At 42.6% G+C, this 23,323-nt stretch overlaps 1 long non-coding RNA gene across 3 annotated transcripts in view; it reads right to left on the bottom strand.

The window, feature by feature from the left end:
• Window positions 1-23,323, bottom strand: part of LOC144308088 (uncharacterized) — a 478,315-nt gene that overhangs the window by 416,919 nt on the left and 38,073 nt on the right. For all 3 annotated transcript variants that reach the window (XR_013374734.1, XR_013374736.1, XR_013374735.1), the window contains exons 5-8: window positions 20,635-20,786; window positions 20,281-20,432; window positions 18,693-19,351; window positions 18,001-18,191 (exon numbers count right to left, since the gene is read on the bottom strand). This is a non-coding gene — a long non-coding RNA (uncharacterized LOC144308088). The remainder of the gene's footprint in view (window positions 1-18,000; window positions 18,192-18,692; window positions 19,352-20,280; window positions 20,433-20,634; window positions 20,787-23,323) is intronic.

Here is a 23,323-nt window from a genome sequence, read left to right as displayed (position 1 = left end):
TGTCAGTTTCCAGGGACTGCTGTAAAAAGTAGCACAAGCTAGATGGCTTAAAACAAAAACAGAAATTTACTCTTTCACATTTCTGGAGGTTGGAAGTGCAAGATCAAGGTGTCAGGAAGGTTAGTCCCTACAACCTAGCCTCAGCAGCATGCAAAAGGCTCTACCACAAATGGCTGCTTTGGTTCTGCCATCCCCACCCCACCCCTTTTCACCCCAAATCCACCTTTGCCTTTCCACTGCCCTGAGCCTTTGTTCAAGCTACTCCTCGACTTGAAATTCTTGACTATTCTTTGGCTATTAAAATCCTTCAAGAGTCAGTTCAGAGATCTGTCCTTTGAGGAGACCTTTCCCATCTACCGCCTCATGATTCCTTTTCAGTTCTCTGCTCACTTTATCTCCACTGCAGCACTTACATGACTTGTGTTATGGCTACCATCTGTCTTCCTGACCACAACGGAAGCTCCCTCAGGCCACAGCTCTGTAACCCCATAAAACTGAGCTCACAGTGAGGACTCAGGAAAATACCTACCAGCTAACTGAATGAAACAACAGAGGAATGTTGCTATGGAGAGTCTAATGTGATTACTAAGCTCACTGAAATAATGATGCTTTCTAAGGAAAACATTCATGATTATTTTCCCTCAGTTCATCAATGCAGTGAGGAAGGAGTCAGCAAGACAAACCAGCAGATTAATACAAGTAGCCAATTGATATTCAAATAGAAAGGGACCACACCCCTTACAAGACTATGAATCTGAAACTACACATTTTTAGGATAGCTATATTCTGGAGTGTGTATTATCAATAGTTGTTTCCATGACAATACAAGCTCACGTGACAACAACCAGAGGATAGTTGGAGAGAAAATGTCACAACATGACAGGATACAACTAGAACTCCTTTGATACTAAATAGGTTTTAAGTAAGTTCTTAGAATTTATAAATACCACCAATCTTTGAAATGCTGGATGGGGAAGACAGTGATCCCACACTCTTCCTGCTTCTCTCTGCCTGCAGTACCCTGCAGATTCTTGTCTATCTTGCAAAATCTGTAATGTTTCAAACTGCACCATCTTTCCTATGCCATCCAGCCTGGAGTATCATCAGCCCTGCCCACAACAATTTTCTAGCACTTCAAATCTACAACCCTAATTTACTGCTTCTAATTCTCAGATGTCTTGTTCATGTATTTATGTTCCTAATGCCTCCACTTGATTGTAAACTCCTTGAAGACAGAGACTACATCACACATCTTCATAGCTCTGTAGAATTTGTCATGCATCTTTGTATCTCTCCTTACTCTGAAATGTTTCCAACTTCAGCTGAGAGTAAAAAGTAGAAGCCTGAAGTTTTCAACACAGTTAAAATCACTCCCCACAGCCCATATGCTTAAAGGCCTGGTGAGCAAATTAGACCATAAATCTGAGACTGAAGAGCCATTTCTCCACCACCTAGCAGAGCTAGCTAGTCCAGGTCAACAGCACTAAAGACAAAAAAACACCATGACAAACACCAGTAAATATGCAGGCTAAAAATGTGCCACTAAAGCAAAGCAAAGCATTCCAATGACAAAGTTACTTTAAAATCCTGTTTTTATTCCTGACAAGTAATTATTACTATATAAGCTGGGCTGAGTGAATTTATACTTTTTATGAAATGTACTCAGGAAAAATTACAACAGTAATATTAACTATAAATATTTGGAGGGCAGCCCTGGTGGCCCAGCAGTTTAGTGCCACCTTCAGCCCAGGGTGTGATCCTGGAGACCCGGGATCAAGTCCCACGTTGGGCTCCCTGCATGGAGCCTGCTTCTCCCTCTGCCTGTGTCTCTGCCTCTCTCTCTCTCTCTGTGTCTTCATGAATAAATAAATAAAATATTTAAAAATATTTGGAAGGATTGGGGGTGTCAAGCATTCTACTTTAGTATAATATACTTAAAAATTGGTTAAATACTGAACTCGAATGTGAAGATTATATTCATCCATTTGTGTATATATATTTGTATATATGTATTACAAAGTATATGTGTGTGTTGTGTGTATATACATACATGTATACACATACACAAACATATACTTAAGTTTTTCTGCTTGTTTATTTCAGATCAATTTTATTGTCTGGATTATTAGTTTGGGCAGTGGTTCCACTTCCCACCTTTATAAAAACTTTAAGTCTTTGAGAACTTTCAGTTGGGCTTTCCATAGTTCAATCTCTTACTCCACAGCTTTATAAAGTGTTTGGGGTGGGGTTTTCTGGTTTTTTGTTTTGTTTTGTTTTTCATGTCTGGAGCTGTCTCTGTCCTCACATCCCTTCTACTGAATATAGTTCCCCCTCCCCCACCACCTTACATACTGAGCACCCAAGCAAGCCAGTCAGGCTTTATCCATTCTTGTTGCATAGGTTCATGGCCTTCCAGAAAAGATGCCCACATATTTAGAGTTTGAGCCATAAGTTAACTGAAAAATGCTAGCGATGACTGGTAACAGTTTCAAATTTGTATCAAAAAGCCACCAACAGTGTCTTTCACTGGTATGACAAAGTTAAAAAGAATAAGCAATACCACAAAACAATGCAGAAGACAGCTACAAACACATGAAGTGTCCAAGTCCTCTGAAGAAGGACCATGTCTGATGCAGGAGAATGTTTAAGCAGGCAACTTTGAAATTAAGAGAGCCAACCAGAGGGTATATACTCTTTCCACATATAACCTACCCTTTACTTGCCTCAATGAGAACTCAAAATATCCCTGATTTTATTGTAACCATCACTCCTGACTTTAATACTTTCCATTAGAGAAGTATGGTGAACTCAAGTTATAAAATCAAGAATGCTTCCCTCAAAATGCATCTGGCTTTACTGGCTTCCCCAGGTCTCTCAACACTAGAGACATGCCATGCTTAATACAGTGACTTTTTCCCCAGATGCACCATCAACCTTCCCTTGTAGCCAAATCTCACCTTAAGGCTTCTGTGCATTTCCCATGCTCCAGATGGTTCAACACCTCAGCTCCTGTCCAAGGACCTCCCACCTAGGAAAATGCAGGAGCAATGCAGAGAGCTAGCTTCTGATGCACGAGCCCTGTAACCAAGCTCAGCCTCCTAATTCCACCAGTGTCAGGTTCCCTGGCTCTCTGACTCATTTGGGCTCCATGTTTCATCTCCCTCAAATCACTTACTGTGCCATTTGCTGACAAGCCATTTTGGACCAGTCTCAGCACATCCTGGGCAGGAGTCTGACATCTGCCCCCCCAGCATCGCCTGTCACCACTGCAGCTGAGGAGCACTTACTCTCCTGCCAGCCCAGCCCAACAAGCTGGCCACAGGGGGCTAATTCCAGGGCAGATGGGAAGACATGCGATGCAGCTGCCCAAGGAGAAATCATCACATTTTTCAGCCTGGAGTGATTGGCATCGGGCATGCTCATTCTTTCAGACTTCAGCTTCTGTACGCTCTGATGACCTCTTACAGCAGATAAGCCCTGTTGTTTGGGGGGAAACAGTATGACAGCAACACACACACACTTCTCCTTCCAACTAACTTCCAGAAAAGTATGGAAGGCCCTCTGGGTCCAAGAAATGATGAATGTATATTTATGTTCCATTTCAGTAAGTTGACCTTCCATATGATTCTGACTTTTAATAGCCTTAGGATAAGAGGGAGAAATGTGAAACCCTACCCTTAGCAGGAAAGTAGACATCTCCAATATGGGGCATGGAGGTGTGTCTCTAAAGTCCTGTGCATCTTCAAACAGATCCTGAGAAGAAACCACTCTTGATCCCCTGTGATAGGACACTACATGTGACTGTATTCGCAGTCTCGTGCTCCTAGAAACCCCAGGATTCCTCAAAAAAAAGTTGAGGACTTTCTCTCACAGATAATTTATCACTTATAACAATTTAGAGTACCCTGAAGTCAGCTTTAGAAAATAATTTTCATTTTTGAATCTGAATATGAGAATGGCAAACCTTTGATGAATCTCCTCCATTCACTAACTTCAACATCAATACAACATCTTGTATTGTTCAGAAAATCACTCCCTTAACTACACAAACAAACATGCAGGATTTACACAGATGTTGATAGCAGCACTCTTCACAATAGCCAAAAGGTGGAAACAACCCAAATGTCTATTAAAGGGTGAGTGGATACACAAATCGCAGTGTACATATACAATAGAATGTTACCCAGCCATGGAAATGGACAAAATATTGATACATGCTACACTGTAGATGAACCTTGATACGAGTGAGAGATGCTTGTGAGAGAAGCCAGACACACAAGGATAATATTGTGTGATTCCATTTACATGAAAAACCCAGAAGATGCAAATCCATAGAAAGTAGATTGGTAGTCTCGAAGCCTAAAGGGAGGGGAAAACACAAAGACATAGCATTTAATTTTGGAGTGATGAAAATGTTTTGGAACTAGATAAAGAAGGTGGTTGCACAACCCTGTGAATATACCAAATGCCACTAAACTGTTCACTTTAAAATGATTAGTGTTATGTGAATTTCACTACAATTCACAATTTAAAAGGTCTGAAATAGATTTTGCTACATTATCTCTAAGAGAATTTATGGGGCTTTTTTGTGAGAAACTATTCACCTATAAAATCTTACACTGTCTCATATTTTTAAATGCCTCTCAGAGGATTCTAATAATAAATGGTTCAAATGGGGGAAAAGATCCCTACCCTATGGATCTAGCCCCCAAACATCAAAGATAGTTGCAGTTTATCCAAAGTCAAATAAAGGAAACAGATTAAGAAGTACAGATGGGCCATTATAGGTGGATTAAAGCAGAGGGATTTGAAGTTTTACCAGGTAAAGAAAATATGAAAGTATAGCCCCAGGCTATTGAATATACAGTCTGTGGAGACCAGCAGTATGAGCATCACCTGGGAACTTCTTAGAAATGCAGGATCTCAGGGATCCCTGAGTCGTTTGGCGTTGGGTGTCTGCCTTCGGCCCAGGGCATGATCCTAGGGTTCCGGGATTGAGTCCCGCATCGGGCTCCCTGCTTGGAGCCTGCTTCTCCCTCTGCCTGTGTTTCTGCCTCTCTCTCATGAATAAATAAAATCTTAAAAAAAAAAAAAAAAAAAAGAGAGAGAGAAGGAAAAGAAATGCAGGATCTCAGCCCCATCCAGAACTACACAATCAAAATCTGCCTTTTAGCACAATCCCCATGCATCTCCATTATCCAGAAGCAGTCTACACCCCCTCTATTTTTTATTATGTTTTCATTTTAATTCCCGTTAGTTAACATACAGTGTTATATTAGTTTCAAGTGTACAATACAATGATTCAACACTTTCATACATCACCCCGTGCTCATCATCACAAGTGCAGTCCTTTATCCCCATCACCTATTTCACCCATCCCGTTACCTCCCCTCTGGTAACCCTCAGTGTACTCCCTATAATTAAGAGTCTGTTTCTTAAATAGAGGATTATTAGGGAAAACAGGAAAAAAATAAAACAAGATGAAATCAGAGAGGAAGACAAACCGTAAGAGACTCTTAATCACAGGAAACAAACAGAGGGTTGCTGGAGGGGAGATGGATGGAGAGATGGGGTAACTGGGTGATGGGCATGAAAGAGGGCATGCAATGGAATGAGCACTAGATGTTATATAAGACTGATGAATCACTGATCTCTATCTCTGAAACCAATAATATGTTAATTAATTCAATTGAAATAAAAATTTTTTAAAAGAATGTTTGTTGGTTGTCTCCCTTTTTCCCCCTCTGTTCATTTTGTTTCTTAAATTCCATATATGAGCGAAATAATATGGTATTTGTCTTTCTCTGACTGACTTATTTCACTTAGCATTATATCCTTGAGATCCACCCATATTGTTACAAATGGCAAGATTTCCTTGTTTTTTGATACCCAAATTATGGAAGCAGCCCGAGTATCCATTGATTGATGAATAAAGATGTGGTATAGATATACAATGGAATATTATTCAGAAGTTGTGTTATTTTGTGCTCAAGAAAAAGGCCTCTATGTCCTCCAAAAGATGTCTTCGCAAATGTGGCAGTACCTGGCTGCCTCCCTCCAAGCCAGCTAAGACAATTCCATGCTGCACCCCCCCATCACCAGACCCCACAATGGGGCAAGATTCTGTTCAGCAGACCTACACAACCTAGGACCTGCACAGAATTTTCTAACCTCATCTTTACCAACCAACCAAGATTTTCTTCTCCCTAGAAGCATTTCTTTCCTTTTCCTGTCTTCTCCCACTGATAAACAGAGAGCAGGTTAGTTCTACTTCAGGTCATCTCTGACAATTCTCACAGGGAGAATTAAAAGGCTGGATTGGGGCAAGCTGGAGGGAAAGACAGATAGAAGGCTTCAGGGCCCTGACTACTAGAAGGATGGCATTTCCATGCTGACATGGAAAAAGCAGTAGGAAAGGCAAGTGTGGTAGAGAACAGCCAGTACACAAAGCAATGCTAGAATTAGGTATGTGTGCTGCCCCAAAAGAGTTTCCACTCATGGAAACTGGCCCCTGTACCCATTCTCACAGCAGGCTCTATGTGTTCTGACAAATGAATCACAGGCACTATTACGCATGCATGTGCAAACCTGTAAATGTGTGAGTGGACAACTAACTTGATTATTGCATTAAAACACCCAGGAAGCTGCTTTTGGTGGCAGGGACTCTGAATGCTTTGTGCTGTCAGGTGCATATAGTGAGACAAAAGCTTAGGTGCTCTGCAATCACATGATTTGAAACTCAAGTTTACCCATAATCTTGTGTTCCTTATATCAGGAAGTAAACCAATTGGCATCTAGAAAAACAAAGTGAACCCCGGACGGGATCCCTGGGTGGCGCAGCGGTTTGGCGCCTGCCTTTGGCCCAGGGCGCGATCCTGGAGACCCGGGATCGAGTCCCACGTCGGGCTCCCGGTGCATGGAGCCTGCTTCTCCTTCTGCCTATGTCTCTGCCTCTCTCTCTCTCTCTGACTATCATAAATAAATAAAAATTAAAAAAAAAAAAAAAGAAAGAAAAACAAAGTGCTACATCTTGAGAAAAAAACAAAACTCAGTTTCTGCTTCAGTAGAATAAATGCAATAATCATGTGTATTTGTATATGAATATACATATTATGAAATTATTACATGTTATATAATATAAAATGTAATCATAAATTTATATATAAATTATCTCTATTTTTTAAATTTTATAATTGTAACATAATAATATAACATTACATATAGGTTACAGCATTCTATCCATATTAACTTTAATAATATAAAAATGTGAATGGACGTCCACATTTATATTCTATAATACACATTACATAATGCTAGAATATAATAATATGCCTTGGTATATATTCTGTCTATATTTTATATAACATTCATTACATTTGACAATTATATATTATGTATGTTATAGAATATATATACAAGCCATATGGTCATTAATATATTTTACTAGTATATACAATAGCTTTAAAAATTAAAATTTTTAAATTTAATTTAAAAAAATTACCAAACCATAACAAGTATATAGGCCCCAAATTAATACATGACCCATCACACACAGCCAGTCTGCCCTCTTAAGCTCCAAGCTAACATGGAGTTGTCCTCAGTGAACATTATGACCTCATTCTTGAACTGACTCACATTCCTCACATACCCCCATTGTTCCCTTTAGCTCACAGAAACATGCACCCACATTCCACTTTTATATCCTTTAAATGTATTTTCTGTGCTATTAGTCATCCATTAAATTGAAAGTTTAAAAAGATGCAAGGAAAACTGGACAGAGAATTCATCTGAGCACCATGAATGGCTCGCAAGGCAAAACCCAGTGTAGAAGAGAGACAATCAACTAGCCGATGAGGACTGGGGCACAGACTACTAGATGTGCTAGCTCAGGAAGTCCTAGAAAGTGATCATGAGGAACAAGACAGAGGTCTGGAGAGAAGGAATGATTTTGGATGACCAAATATAACAAGTGTGAGTGAACGGTCACTAACATAGGAAATCGTTTCTCTACAGGCACCATTTTCTCAAGTATACCCCATCTTCACAAGGTGAATATGTGTTAGGGTAGAATTAACTGTAGTAACAAACAGCCCTGCTGGTTCAAGACAATAAACATTTCTCTATTGCTCACACTATATTCCAGTGTACAAGTTTCTCCTCTGACACTGCTCCTGAGGCACCTCTTTTCTATCTTGTGGATCTTCCAAATTCTGGGGCTATACAGAACTTGCCTTCCAGATACACTGAGGGAAAAAGAGAGCATGTAACATTGCACATGAGGCTGTTTGGGGATAGGACTGGAGGTGACATGTCACTTCAGCCACATTCCACTGGACAGAACTCAAGCACACAGCCACCCCACATGCCAGGGAAACTAAGAAATGTGGCCTAGCTGAGTGCTCAGGAGGAAAAGAGGTAGAGTGAGCTTCTGCTACAGAGTACCAGGTAGGGAGCACAAAGACAAGTAGATCAGATAGAAAATAGTCATAGAGCAAAAAGCTTTTAAAAAATGGTTTGACCCAGTTAAGGAATGTCTTTAGAACTACCACCATCCTCTCAACTTTGGGCTTAAAGTATAAACAACAATAATAATTAGGTTGAGGGGGGATGACTGGATATTTCAGTGGTTGAGTGTCTGCCTTCGGCTCAGGTCATGATCCTGGGGTCCAGGGACCTGCCTATGTCTCTGCCTCTCTTTCTCTGTGTCTCTCATAAATAAATAAATAAAATCTTCAAAATAATAATAATCATCATGTTGGGGGGATAAACTAAAACCAGAGATATGCACAGTAGGAAATATATGATGAACTGGAATTAACTACACTACAGATGTAGTGCTAGCTGCCTATCCCATCAACAACAGTATGAAAGAAAACTGTAGTTTCAAGTGCCTGGGCAAGTATGCCTGATTCGATCTCAATTCAGACCTGTTTTGTCTTATACTATCCTGCTTCTCCCATTATCTATATTGCCACTGGCTGGCAAACTACAGCCCACAGTAACATCCTGTTAACTACCTGTTTTGGTATGGTCCAAAAGCTAAAAATGGCTTTTACATTTTCCAATGACTGAACGAAATCAAAAGAATCATAAAACATCAAGGCCCATTGAAATTAAATGAAATTCAAATTTCACTGTCCATACATAAAGTTTTATAGGAACACAGCCACATTCATCTGTTTAAATATTGTCTGTAGCTGCTTTCATACTACAACAGCAGAGTTGAAACCTTATAACAGACTGTATGGCTCACAAAGCTGAAAATATTTACTATCTGGCCCTTTACAGTAAAAGTTTACCAACCCCTGGTCTAAGCCAAACTGGCTACTTTCTGCTGTCAAAAACTGTTGTCAAATACACAATGTTTTCACTTCGCAGGATGCAGTATGTTCAGTGTTCAAGCCTTTCAGTGTTTCTACTGAAACCAAGTAACAGGTTGGCAATTCTTCATCTACTTCCTTTGGTTTTGCTGTTCTTATTCATCAATCCATACCACACAGGAAGCTCAGTATGTAGAGCAGCTACAGTGGGCAGAGAGGACAGGATGCCGCCTCTGCTTTTCTACATATCAACTGGGAAGATTTTGCTAAAACCTCAAAAGTTTTAAGCAGAAAAAGAAATGCTTAGGCCTCTGAATGATCTGGAAGATTTCCCACCATTTCTTCAACGCACTGTCCTCCATGACTATTTTCTATGTTTCATTTATAAACACCACTGCTCCCAGCTATAGCAGCTGGGATTCAAAACTACTTCCTTTGCCGGTGATTTATCATTTCACTGTTTTATACACACCCTACATCAGCTTCCTAGGGCTGCCATAACAAAGTCAAAGCCAGCATTACTCAAGTCTGTCTGATTTCAAAGCCCAAAATAATTCCCACTAGCCCTTCTTTCCAGCACTTTCTCTACCCTAGGATAAAAGGCCATGAATAAATTTACTCCCTCACCTCCCCCACCACTATATATAGATCTATTGGTTCCACCCTACATTTTCTGATCTATGGGTCTTTTCTCCACCCAAAGCATCTACTTTCCTCTTTAATTTTCATCACATCCAGACTTTAATTCCTAAACTGAACTTTGTTTCTCATTGACTCTTATTTGTAGTTAATGTAATTAAACAATACTGCAACTAATAAAAGCTATTAATACATATTTACACCTGCTAAAGTTTCATAATGTAGCATATTTTTTTCTTACCAGTTCTAACCCACAGCCTCCCCAGCAGACTCCTCCAAGCTGGCCAGATTCCTAGGCTTGCTTCTGCAGCCCATTATAGCCCATTGCAGGCCAGCGACAACTTCCCCAGGCTGCTTGGCAACTCAACTTCCCATATCAAACTAGTTACATAACCATGCTTTAGGCAACTTTTGTTATTGGTAAGTGACTATAATTGGATGAAGTCCCACATTTTTTCATGAATTTTAGGTCATTTTTGCTCCTCCAGCCATAATTTACAAGGGGCCTATCAAAAACCAATCTTTCAATTTTGCAAGTTTCCAGAAAACCGTACTTCAATGGGTAATAATTTGATAAAACACTGTAAATAAAATCCTCAAAGCTTCAAGGTATTCTCAAAAAAAAAAAAAAAATTAAGTAAATACACTACCATATGTAACCCCCTGCAAAATCATGAGCCAACTCCTATTATGTAAAGTTACAAACTCTATTATGAAGTGATTACTCCTTTCGGGAAGGAAGAGAAAAAAGGCAACATTAGCTGCTAAAATTCAGAAACTGGAAGTAATACAAACAGCTACCAAATGGTTGTCAAGTAAAACAAAGACCAAACATTTCGTAATTTAGCCAAGATCCTAATCCAACTTAACTCATAACAATGAATTAATGGCACAGATGGTTGTCATGGTGACCTCATTTTGGCTTTACGGAATCTAGATGTCAGATGACACATACGAGATGTGACACTGGAATACTGCTGCAATAATGAACAGTGGGCATGCTTTAAATTCCTGGCATCTCTGACCTTCTTAAATTTAAACTACCTTTTATTTTATTTTTATTAAAGATTTTATTTGAGAGAGAGCAAGTACAAGTGGGGTGGGGTGCAGAGGAGAGAGGGAAAAGCAGACTCCCCAGTGAGTAGGAAGCCCAGTAGGGGCCTGATCCCAGGACCCGGAGATCATAACCTGAGCCCAAGGTAGATACTTAACCCACTGACCCACCCAGGCACCCCTTAAACTACCTTTTAAATCCATCTGAAAATATTCAAGATAGCACTTAGGCCTCTTGATTTATGCTAACAATTTGTCTTTCCCTTCTCTTAGTAAACCTAACCACATTTGAATATACTGAATGGTTTAACCACCTCAACAGATTTGTGATCAAAGCAAGTGTGAAATAATTTTCCCAGCTTTGTAGAGCAAAATTCTTTATGCAAGTAAGTCAACAATACGGAGAGGAGATAATGCAATTCAAAGGGCGTGAAGACAGGGCTTATAGACGAGGCATTTGCTAATATTATCATGTGAAATTGTTTCTTTTGTTTTCTTAAGTCTCAGCTGGGAGGCAGCAGCAACTGAAACAATGTTCTCCCAGTGTAGCACATATTTAAGTTGCTTCAGAGAATGAAATTATTTTCTAATCATGAAATCCACTAGACTGTGGAAGAGCCTAAGAGAACACACAGAATGCCAGCAGCTTTGGGTCATTTTGAAGTTAACACATTGGGGAGTAAGGGGTGCCCTACATCAACTCACTTGAGGCCACTGCTGGAACTAAAGTAAGTGAGCAGTCCTGGAACGAGAGAGAGAACACAGGAGCCTTACTTCCTAGCCTCTGGGTTTAGCAATTAATGCAGATATATCAGCTGAGGAGCTTGCCAAATTAGGGAGGCAACACACGCAGGGGAAGAGTAGGGAAAGTCTGGAGTTTATAGAATTAAAAATCTTCACTTGTAAAATCTTCTAAACCTGGACTCTCAAAAGAGATGCTGATCATGAAGAATTATAATCCTGACTTTACACTGAAGTGAATTGCAAGGTTTTACCCTTATGGCAAAGAGGTGAAGCATTGATAATCAAACGAATGGGCAATCTAGATACTCTCAGGCATGTCCTCCACTCAAGCCTGAGTACCTATGTTTTTCCTCTTGCTCAACTGTGGTCCCAGGTTGGAATCACAGCATGACGAAACAAAGAGGCTTCATGGTCTGCAAAGGAGTGTAAAGTTCACTTTTAAGCCACAGATCCCAACTTTAGCCCAACATAAATCCACAAGCCCTTCAAACAGAGGGCAGTCCCACCTGATTCAATGTACATTTCTAACAATCTCCTCTCCCCTTCCCATCTTTCCAGAACCAGCATTTAATTAAATCAGCCCATGGGAAAGAGCTGCAATCCTGATTACAAGCTCACCCTTAGATGCTACCTTTTGATTCATGCTCTCTGGTGTTTTGTTGCTACAGATTTTCTTTAATACTCGTATGATTAGATCAATGGAACAGAATAGAGAATCCAGAAGTGGACCCTGAACTTTATGGGCAACTAATATTCGATAAAGGAGGAAAGACTATCCATTGGAAGAAAGACAGTCTCTTCAATAAATGGTGCTGGGAAAATTGGACATCCACATGCAGAAGAATGAAACTAGACCACTCTCTTTCACCATACACAAAGATAAACTCAAAATGGATGAAAGATCTAAATGTGAGACAAGATTCCATCAAAATCCTAGAGAAGAACACAGGTAACACCCTTTTTGAACTCGGCCATAGTAACTTCTTGCAAGATACATCCACGAAGGCAAAAGAAAAGCAAAAATGAACTATTGGGACTTCATCAAGATAAGAAGCTTTTGCACAGCAAAGGATACAGTCAACAAAACTCAAAGACAACCTACAGAATGGGAGAAGATATTTGCAAATGACATATCAGATAAAGGGCTAGTTTCCAAGATCTATAAAGAACTTATTAAACTCAACACCAAAGAAACAAACAATCCAATCATGAAATGGGCAAAAGACATGAACAGGAATCTCACAGAGGAAGACATAGACATGGCCAACATGCATATGAGAAAATGCTCTGCATCACTTGCCATCAGGGAAATACAAATCAAAACCACAATGAGATACCACCTCACACCGGTGAGAATGGGGCAAATTAACAAGGCAGGAAACAACAAATGTTGGAGGGGATGCGGAGAAAAGGGAACCCTCTTACACTGTTGGTGGGAATGTGAACTGGTGCAGCCACTCTGGAAAACTGTGTGGAGGTTCCTCAAACAGTTAAAAATATACCTGCCCTACGACCCAGCAATTGCACTGTTGGGGATTTACCCCAAAGATACAAATGCAATGAAACGCCGGGACACCTGCACCCCGATGTTTACAGCAGCAATGGCCACGATAGCCAAACTGTGGAAGGAGCCTCGGTGTCCAACGAAAAATGAATGGATAAAGAAGATGTGGTTTATGTATACAATGGAATATTACTCAGCTATTAGAAATGATAAATACCCACCATTTGCTTCAACGTGGATGGAACTGGAGGGTATTATGCTGAGTGAAGTAAGTCAGTCGGAGAAGGACAAACATTATATGTTCTCATTCATTTGGGGAATATAAATAATAGTGAAAGGGAATATAAGGGAAGGGAGAAGAAATGTGTGGGAAATATCAGAAAGGGAGACAGAATGTAAAGACTGCTAACTCTGGGAAACGAACTAGGGGTGGTAGAAGGGGAGGAGGGCGGGGGGTGGGAGTGAATGGGTGACGGGCACTGGGGGTTATTCTGTATGTTAGTAAATTGAACACCAATAAAAAATAAATTAAAAAAAATACTCGTATGATTACTACACATTTTAGATTCAGGTGGAAGGCAGGCTGCGTTAGGTTATAATCTTGGCTTTCTGGTTACTGTGTGGCCTGGAGAAAGTCTCTTAACTTCTCAGAGACTCCATGAATGGAGAGAACCTTAGTAAGGATATCAAGATGGGGCTAAGAATGAAATGGAGAGAAACTCAATAGGACATCATGGGAGCTAAGAATGAAGTGTGAAGGTGCAAGCACATCACTGAGACTGCCTAATGAACAAAGCATCCAAGAAACGTATTGGCTTTTATTCTCATCTTTACCAGCCTGTAAATATGACTCATATACACAGCCCACCCCAATAAATTGACCTCAGTGGATTGTAATTTCTTAAAGCACTCAAATCATCAGCCTCTGCTGTGTTTCCATGGCTTTATCTCAGCCAGATACATAGTTTAAAGCCTCCTGGGTCCAGATTACTAAACAGAAGTACAGGGAGTAATATTATGCTTTCACACGTTTAAGAAAAAGACTTCATAAGAAATTGAAAAAAGTATGGGAGTAAATATAAGAAAAGCTTAAAAAGTAAATGCTATGTCTATAGGAAAAACATGGTTACGCACTGAGGTAAATATTGTACCACATTTCATCTGATTGTGTGAGGGTTGCCTAAAAGAAAAAGGGATTTATAACCATTTGATTATTTTTGAAAGGACATAGGGAGAGAAAGATGGACAAAGTAGAAGGAGAGAGGGAGACAGGAAAAGAGAGACAGAGATAGATGGCAAGACAAAAAAAGAAAGGAGAGGGAAAGAAAAAAGTAAAGGAATGGACAGGAAGCAAAGAAAAAAGAAAAAAATATCTTAAAGCATCAGTTGGTCTTTACAGACCACACTGACTGTGGTGGTGTGGAGCAGTTGCTTTCTTTCTCTGATGCAGCAACATGCTGTTATTCTCACAGTCTGAACAGCAATCTGAGGGCCTGGAGACACATGGGACCAGGGGCACCTCTACGCTGGGAGCTGCTGCCCTTCCCAGGAGCCCTGGACAGGCATCTCCTGCCAACATTCCCAGGAGCCCTAGATATCTTCTGTTGGCTAAGCCCTATTCTCTGGTCACCAGGCAACAGACACCTCCCATCTAGAACAGGGACATGACTGCTCCCAGGACTTCTGCTTCTATTCTATGGAGTTAGGTTTTAATAACCTGTCTCTTCCATAATACTAAGGTCCTCCTGACCCATTAACTGTGAAGCTGCAGTCTAGTATTTGGAGACTCAAAATCTTTTCTATTACATACAAACATTACAGTGAAAAGCAACAGTAGGAAAAGAAACAAAAACCAAAGTACAAAAGAGGTTACCACAAGTTATGTATTGTGAGTAAACATAACACAAAAATCAAAATGCATGCATGCACATGTATGTGCATATACATGTGCGCCACACAGTTACATGCATGCAATCACACAAGCACACACACAAAGACATGCGCACACACATGCACACTGTTAAATTAATTAAACAAGGAAGCCATTAGACCGAGCTGGCTCAGATGGCCTTGCAACCTGAGTAAGCAAAACAAAATCTCAGCCTATAAATACCTCAAAGTTACAAAATCAAAACCTAAGAACAACCAACTGCAAACAGCCAACTAGGCTTGAAGCAATAGCCAATCAATAATTTTCTTGTTTTGCTTCTGCCTTTTCTTTAGAAAAGTCTCTCCCTGAGTGCTTGTCAATGGAGCTCTCCTAACTACTTCCAGCTTGGCTACACCTGTTTTGCTCAAATAAACCCTTAAAATTTTTTAACATCTCTCAGTTTATCTTTTAAGCACACACGGAGACATAAATATACACACACCCTCACATACACGGGCACATATACATACACACATATTAATGTGGTAAGCTCTTCCTCAACCTCTAAGAAATGGAATGAGCTGCAAATGTCAAAGGCTTCTTGCAAGGCAGAGGTCACTGTTTAAAACAGTGAGCTGAGGGGATCCCTGGGTGGCGCAGTGGTTTAGCACCTGCCTTTAGCCCAGGGCGCAATCCTGGAGTCCCAGGATAGAGTCCCGAGTTGGGCTCCCGGCATGGAGCCTGCTTCTCCCTCTGCCTGTGCCTCTCTCTTCCTCTCTCTATGTCTATCATAAATAAATAAATCTGTAAAAAATGAAACAGTGAGCTGAGGCAACAACATTCTAAAGACAGACTTTTGAACTTGCTTCTCCAGTATCCTTCCAGTAGTGATTGCTGCCCTATAATAAGCCTGCGGGCGGCGGGGGGAGGGGGGGGGGCAGGAGAGGATAGATCATGTGTTCTCTTACCCCAGTACCCCAGTGCGGGGGCTGGGGGGGAATGGGACACATGTCATGTGTTCTCTTATCCCAAAGTGGAGCAGGGGGGCGGGGGGGGGGCGCAATGACACGTCACATGTTCTGTCCTCCCAGTGACAGCCCAGGCTTCTCAAGCTCCTATAAAGCACAAGGAAGCTTTCTATAAGCAGAGGGTGAGTCAGAAAAGTGGTGTCCACTGCATCTTCCATAATGATGACCATAATTTAGCATATAAACCCAAACCTCATGTATTCTGAGGTTTGCTACTGGACCAAAGGGACCAGTCCTGCTCTCCCTGATCCAAAACTAAAACAATAAAACAAAATTAGATCAGTTCAGGGAGCAGTAAACAGGGACCTCCTCTGCCCATCTCTGCTCTTTACACCAGAAACCAGTTCCTCCTGGCAGGTGGGCAGGTGCCAAGGTGGGGCCAGGTGTGGGTAAGAGTGGGAAGGATACAGAGAGTACATTCTGTTACCATATTCCTCATCTGCAGACCAGAGTCAGTCCCACTGGATGTAAGCAAGAAACGGATTAGGGCTCCAGGATGCCTGAGGGGGGATCAAAACTGTCATAAACACATTGCCTTGCTCAACTGCCTTCAGTCTTCACTCTTATGTAAATGTATTACCAAAACAAAGGCCACTGTGCTTCCAGTAAAAGGACACCAGTGAACCCGCCAGCAGTCTTCCGGCTGCCTGGGTGCTTCAGCAAACATCTCTGAGATCCCTAAAAAAACATGGATCTGCAGGGTCCACACAGGACACTAGGAGTAAGACAGGGTCCCTGGGAGACAGCTGAGCAGGGGCTTCAGAAGGGCTTCTCTTCCTCATTTCTATCACAAAATTTTAAGTAATCAGCCAAATCAGCTTGTAAACAAAACGTGATTTTCAGAGTCAAAAGTTGAAAGTGAGAGTGATTTTCCTTTTGTTTCTTGGTATGGTTTTAAGCCAATGAGACAATGAGAGCTATATCCATGTAGTTCTGGTGTCCAACATCCATCATTCTGTGAAGTGGCCAGCTGATTTTAACACCATTTTTGTTCCACACCTTCAGAAATTAGCAAGATGAATCTTACAGATGTCCATTAGGGGCTAACATTAAATCATAAGCTTTCATCAATAGGAAAAAAAAAAGCCAACATATGGAAGCATTTCATTTTCAAAATCATGTATGTGTGTAAAATCCTTTGGGGTAACACACCGTTTCTATACTTTCTCATTTCAGGGAAGACAGGAAAGATTATATTTCACTTTCATTTTGTCTGCCCAAGGAACAATTCATTATATTTTAATAATAATCAATAATCACAATGACAAAATAGTTTCTACTAATTGTACCAGGTAAAACTTTAAAATAATCTCGGTGTAGTAAATGATCCTATTTTTGTTTTAATCATGTTCAGTGAATGTGCCAGCTAAGACACGGTGATTGGATTATGTTAAACATCAGTCAAGGTTCATCAGGCTCTTTTTCTATTTGCGAGGGCACCGTGTGCTATTTGACCTGTCCTTTACAACCACATTGGGGTTTGGTTGGTAATGCAAGTATTTAAGGCAACGCAATCATATACCACAACCAGGACAAAAGTAGAACAGAACGGAGGAGGCACCAATGAAGTATCTCACTGAACCCTCACAATGACCTCCTATCTCCCACCCTACAAAGGTGCACACAGTCGTAGATCAGTTATATGCCCAAGGCCCCATGGAGGCAGGCCAGATGCTCACCCACTCATGCCTCACCCATATATATAATATATATATATGTATTACCTGCAAAACTTCCACTGTAGCAGATGAAAACATACAATTTCTCACCTGTATGTCATTTTGGCTCCTGTGCAGGGCTTGCATAGTATATCTTTGCAAGCATAAAGGAAATAAATCTCACCTTCACAAGTACACAGCAGAATGGAGACATAATAATTCCAGGGGTGCCTGGGTGGCTCAGTGGTTGAGCGTCTGCCTTTGGCTCGGGTTGTGATCCCAGGGATCCTGGGAGTCCCGTGGAGAGCCTGGTTCTCCCTCTGCCTGTGTCTCTGCCTCTGTCTCTGTGTCTCTCATGAGTGGATAAATAAAATCCTTTATAAAAAAAAAAAAAACACCTCAATTCCAGCAGTCTCCATGGCTGCCCAAAACACAGCAGCCCGGTGTATCCTTCCAGAGTCTCAGATAGTTGGTAGGGATATGTTTGGCTCCTTGATAATTCTTAGAGCTAACTTTCCCAATTTTTAAAATCCAATTATATTTTTTATATCCATCACATCTTAAAATATTATTTTGCCTTTTTTCTCACCACTTCTGATTTTTCCAAATTAGTAAGAACTGAGTACTAAATTACTGAAGAAGTACTTATTCAGGTCCCAGATGAGAAATACTATACAAGCACAAACATTATCACAGCCCAGCAAAGGGGCAGGGAGAGGAATGTGCGGGAACTTCTGGTGGCCACAGGTGGGCTCCGAACTATTATGTATCAGTTTCCTGTTGCTCACTCACAAATTGCATGAAAACTTAGTATGAAGCAAGAATGACCATTATGTAGCACATTTCCTATGGACTAGGGATTTTGGAATAGCCTACCTGGGTAGTTGTGGCTCAGGGTTTTCTGTGAGGCTGGCATCAAGATGCGTAGGAGGGCTGTAGTCATCTGAAGGCTTGAGGCCGGGTAGGAAAATCCAATTCCAAGGTGGGGTGTGGACAGAGCTGGCAATTCGGTGATGGGTGTTGTCAAGAAGTGTCAGTTCTTCACAAAGACTTCCTCACGAGTCAGATGTGTTCATATCACAGGACAACTGTCTTCCCCAGAGCGAGTGGCCCAAGAGAGAGCCATGGCCGTGCCTTCTGTGACCTATCCTCCAAAGTAACAAGGCCCCCTCATTTCCCTGATGCTCTGTTAGTCCTAATACCAGACTGGTCCGTCCTCATCAAAGTGGGGACAACTACACAGAATGTGACTATCAAAAGGGAAGAACCATTGGGTGCCATCTTGGAAGCTGGCCACCTCACGGTTTCCCAGAAAACAATGAGAGAATTGCCAGAAACCTCTGGTCGTGCGGGAATCTTGAGGGGAAGAGTAAGGTCAAGAGCCAGTCTTGAGGGACGGCTGGGTGGCTCTGAGGTTGAGCGTCTGCCTTCAGCTCCGGCTATGACTCCAGGATCCCAGGATCGAGTCCCGCATCAGGTTCCTCCTTGGGAGCCTGCTTCTCCGTCTGCCTGTGTCTCTGCCTCTCTCTGTGTGTCTGTGAGGAATAAATAAAATCTTAAAAAAGAAAAAAAAGACCAAGCCTGGGGCTTCGAAAGTGGCTCACGGCGCACCAGGATGATCGCCAGCCCAAGGGGGAGCACCCAAAGGCTCACACGAGGGAAGGAAGGCCGTGAAGGCCCGCCAATGCCCCAGTCAGTGGCGGAGACGGCTGGAGACGGCGGGCCAGAGACGCACCTGGAGTCACGGAGGGGACAGGAGGCCAAGGCAGGAGCGCAGAGCGGCGTCGGGGCTGCCCTCCGGGGCTCCGCGCAGGTCACGCGCCCTCCCCAGAGCATCGCTGCGGCGCAACCCAACCCGCGCAGAGCCACAGCGCCTTCCGGCCAGGACGCAGGCTCTCGGTCCGGAGCGCTCCAGCCGCCGCCACGCCGGTGTGAAAGCAGAAGGCTGCCCTGAGGCGACGCCCCACCACAGGCCGTCAGGCCCGGGGCGCGGGGCGGCTCGCGGGTGGGGCCGGCGCCCCTAAGAGCCCCGTTCTGTGGGGGGCCCGCAGCCTCGTCTCTCACATGTGCGTCTGGAAAGCCGGGGCGCGCCACATGACGCTGCAGCCAGCCGCCGCCTCAGGGCGGCACAGGACGGGAGTCTCCATGCGCGGCCACACGGAGTCCTCTACTTCCGCGCCCATCGCGCCCCCCGCGTCCGGGAGCTTCGGAGGACTCGGCTCCCCGCCTCGCGGTGCGGCCGCCGCGCACATGAGGAGCCTCCAGGGCAGCGCCGCTCTCCCGCACGCGGAAAGCTCTGGAGGCGTCTGGGAGCCCGCGGCCGCGGAGGCTGCCGGGAGCGCGGGAGTGGGCGGGGCCGCGCCGCCGCTGAGGCTGCCGGGAGCTGAGCGGTGGGCGGGGCGAGGCGGAGCAGCCACGCCCACAGGCTGGTTCCTGACCGCACGTGGAGCGGGAGGCTTGCTACCTGGGCCTGCGGGCACCTGCTGCCACTCATGTCACCGCGGTCCGCTCGCCGGCACTGGCTGGTGTCCACGGAAGCGCTGCCCGTGCTCACATTCTCCGGACTTGCATTGCTTTGGGCCACACGGTCGCCGACACTCAAGGAAGACACGGAATCTGTGTTGGAGGCACAGGTAGAAGGAAGAGGTTAGTGTGCACATCCTCTGTCCCCTGCACCAAGAAAGCAACAAACTTCCGTGGAGGGGCCTAGAACATTCCCATGCATGTCCAATTGCCCAAAGAGAGGGAAGATCAACCTCAGGAGGGGCCTAGAACATTCCCATGCATGTCTAATTGCCCGAAGAGAGGGAAGACCAACCTCAGCTACAAGACAGGTGGACAACAGAGAGGATTCGCCATATACCAGGGTCTTCCACAAAACCCTCATCCGTCTCTTTTTTAGGACACGTGGCTTTCTCAATGATACATCAGGGCAACTCCCCCTGGAGCATATTTTCCAGAACAGTAGTTCTTCAAGATCCATCATGGGGAAGAAAAAAAATGAAGATTTTATGGGGGAAAAAAAAGAGGTTAACATTTCCCCCCATTTGACATGCACAGAGCAAAATGTTAAAAGCACAAAACAAAACAGGCTTTAAGAAAACTTTTGGCTCCATGTAGCACATACTAAGCGTTCTAGACTCCATCTCCTCCTTCACTCTTAGGAAGAGAAGGCTGACTTAGTTGACCACATAATGTGCTCTGTTAAAATACCCATCTTTCTGGAAGCTGCAGGTAGCCTTGGGATATCCTTCCAGCAAATGAAACCTAAGTAGGAGACTCCTAAAGACTCTGGAAAAAGTTTTAGGTTTCCTGATGAAGGCATCTTTCCTCTCACCATCCCTCCTTCCCTCCATCCTTCCTGACATTCTTCCTTTCACCCCTCCATCCCGCCTTCCCTCCATGCCTCCTTTCTTCTTTGAGCCTAGAGCATACACATTTGGGGAAGCCATTGTGCAAGGAGGAGGCAATGAGCATGAGGATTAAAAGTACAAGCTGAAGACAAGAGAGGAAGAAGACAGTCTGGGATGCTGGGGAGAGTGTGAAGTCACTGCAGCAGCCTTGGACTATGTCTGGATCTTTTGTAATGTGAGAAGAAATTAATTCCTGCTTGGTTAAAACTGTGAGTCAACTTTGTCACATGCAGCCAAATCCCACCATCACTGATACGATTAGCCCAGTATTGCCCAAACTTATTTGGACACAGAAACTCTTTTTCCTTGTAGAATCATTAACCACATCCCACAGAACTGTTTTTCTGTCAAGCATATTTTAGGAAAGAGTGACCTAGTAGCATTAGAGCAGATTGAACAGGGAGAAGGAGGGCAGCTCCCCACCATGATGTTATAAGAGCTGATGTGCTACTCCTTGGGTGGTGGAGGGGGTACCAGGGAGAAGAGAGTGTGTTTTAATGGAATGTTACCATAATTGAAAATAACTCAAAGAATGAGAATCAGAAATCCTGGAAGCATTACGTCAAAAGTGTATTAGTCACCTTTATCTTCAGAACACAAATATGTTCAATATTATGCCCCACTGTGAAATTTATAATGTAGTTTTCATTACTAATTTGCATTACTTGGACAAGAGGTATAATTTAAAACATCTTCCACGAATGAAATATACTTCCCAGCTGGTTGCTACTCCTGCCTTCTTCCACCTACAGTAATTCAAAATAAGCACCAGCTCTTTATGATTATTATTTTATAAATTCCAATGGCATGTAGGTCTGGGAGAGGCAGTGTGCATTTGCTGAGAAGAAAATTAGAGCTTCAGCACTATCCCAGAGCTGTGCTGTCCAAGCCACTGGCCACATGCAGGTATTGAATATTTAAAACCTGACTAACCTGAATTAAGAGGTGCAGTAATTCTTACAGAATTTGGAAGATTTGGTATGAAAAAAAGAATGTAAAATACCCATTAGTAACTAATTTTTTTTAAAGATTTTATGTATGTATGTATGTATTTGACAGAGAGAGCACTCAAGCAGGGTAGCAGCAGAGGGATGGGGGAAGCAGGCTCCCGGATGAGCAGGGAGCCCTATGTGGGACTCCATCCCAGGACCCTGAGATCATGATCTGAGCCGGAGGGAGATGCTTAACCGACTGAGCCACCCAAGTGCCTCAGTAGCTTATTTATTTATTTATTATGTGTTGAAATGATACTATTTTTGATGTATTGGAGCAGTTGCACATTATTGAAATTAATTTCGTCAGTTTTTTAATCACATTTTTTAATTGACACAGCTAGAAAAAATCTAAAGTTAACCACTATGGCTGGCATTATATTTCTATTAGATAGATGTGTTCTAGACACTCTTTTCCCTTTACTGTATTGTGACCTTTTTGAGGGAGGCTTTGGGCTTCAATATCCCCACCGATAGGGGGCGTGATTGCTCCCAGTTTTAGATCTATGAACTGTAAAAGTTGTGCATGTCCTCTTTCCCTTTTTTGTCTCTTAAGGAAAACAGTCACTTGGATATTTTCCTGGGGAGAACACTGAGCTCAGAGTGAGAAAGCCTGGTTTGAGTCCTGTTTCTGCTGCCACTCCCTGGCCAGTGACCTTGGGCAAGTTGCTAATCATTTCGTATCAGTTTCACATGGAAAGAACCCATATTTGAAGTGTTTTAAAGAAAATCCTACCTGAATGTGAAGCTGGTTCTCAGTAGACACATGGTTATCTTGAAAGCAAGCGTGTTTATTTATAGACAGAGAAAACAGTACATAGGAAGAAGTGTTTAAATAATGGAGGAACGTTTTATCAGCTTGCAGCCCACAACCATCTATACTTCGGTATAGAAGTATATAAAATGCCTCCCACAATGTCCACATTAGTTATTTTCTTTTTTTTTTTTTCACGTTAGTTATTTTCAATCATTCTGCTGAAGGCTGAAGCGATTAGCACTTAGGTTCCCAGCAGGAAAGGAATCTCAGTAAGACAACAAATATGTGTCAGGTGCTATTCAGGAACTGAGAATACAGCTGGAAAACAAAAAGTCAGACAGGACT

The sequence above is a fragment of the Canis aureus genome, chromosome X (genome assembly GCF_053574225.1).
Source record: "Canis aureus isolate CA01 chromosome X, VMU_Caureus_v.1.0, whole genome shotgun sequence".
NCBI classification, from domain to species: Eukaryota; Metazoa; Chordata; class Mammalia; order Carnivora; family Canidae; genus Canis; species Canis aureus.
Note: the sequence above shows the minus strand (reverse complement) of the source record. Positions and strands in the feature narration are given on the sequence as shown.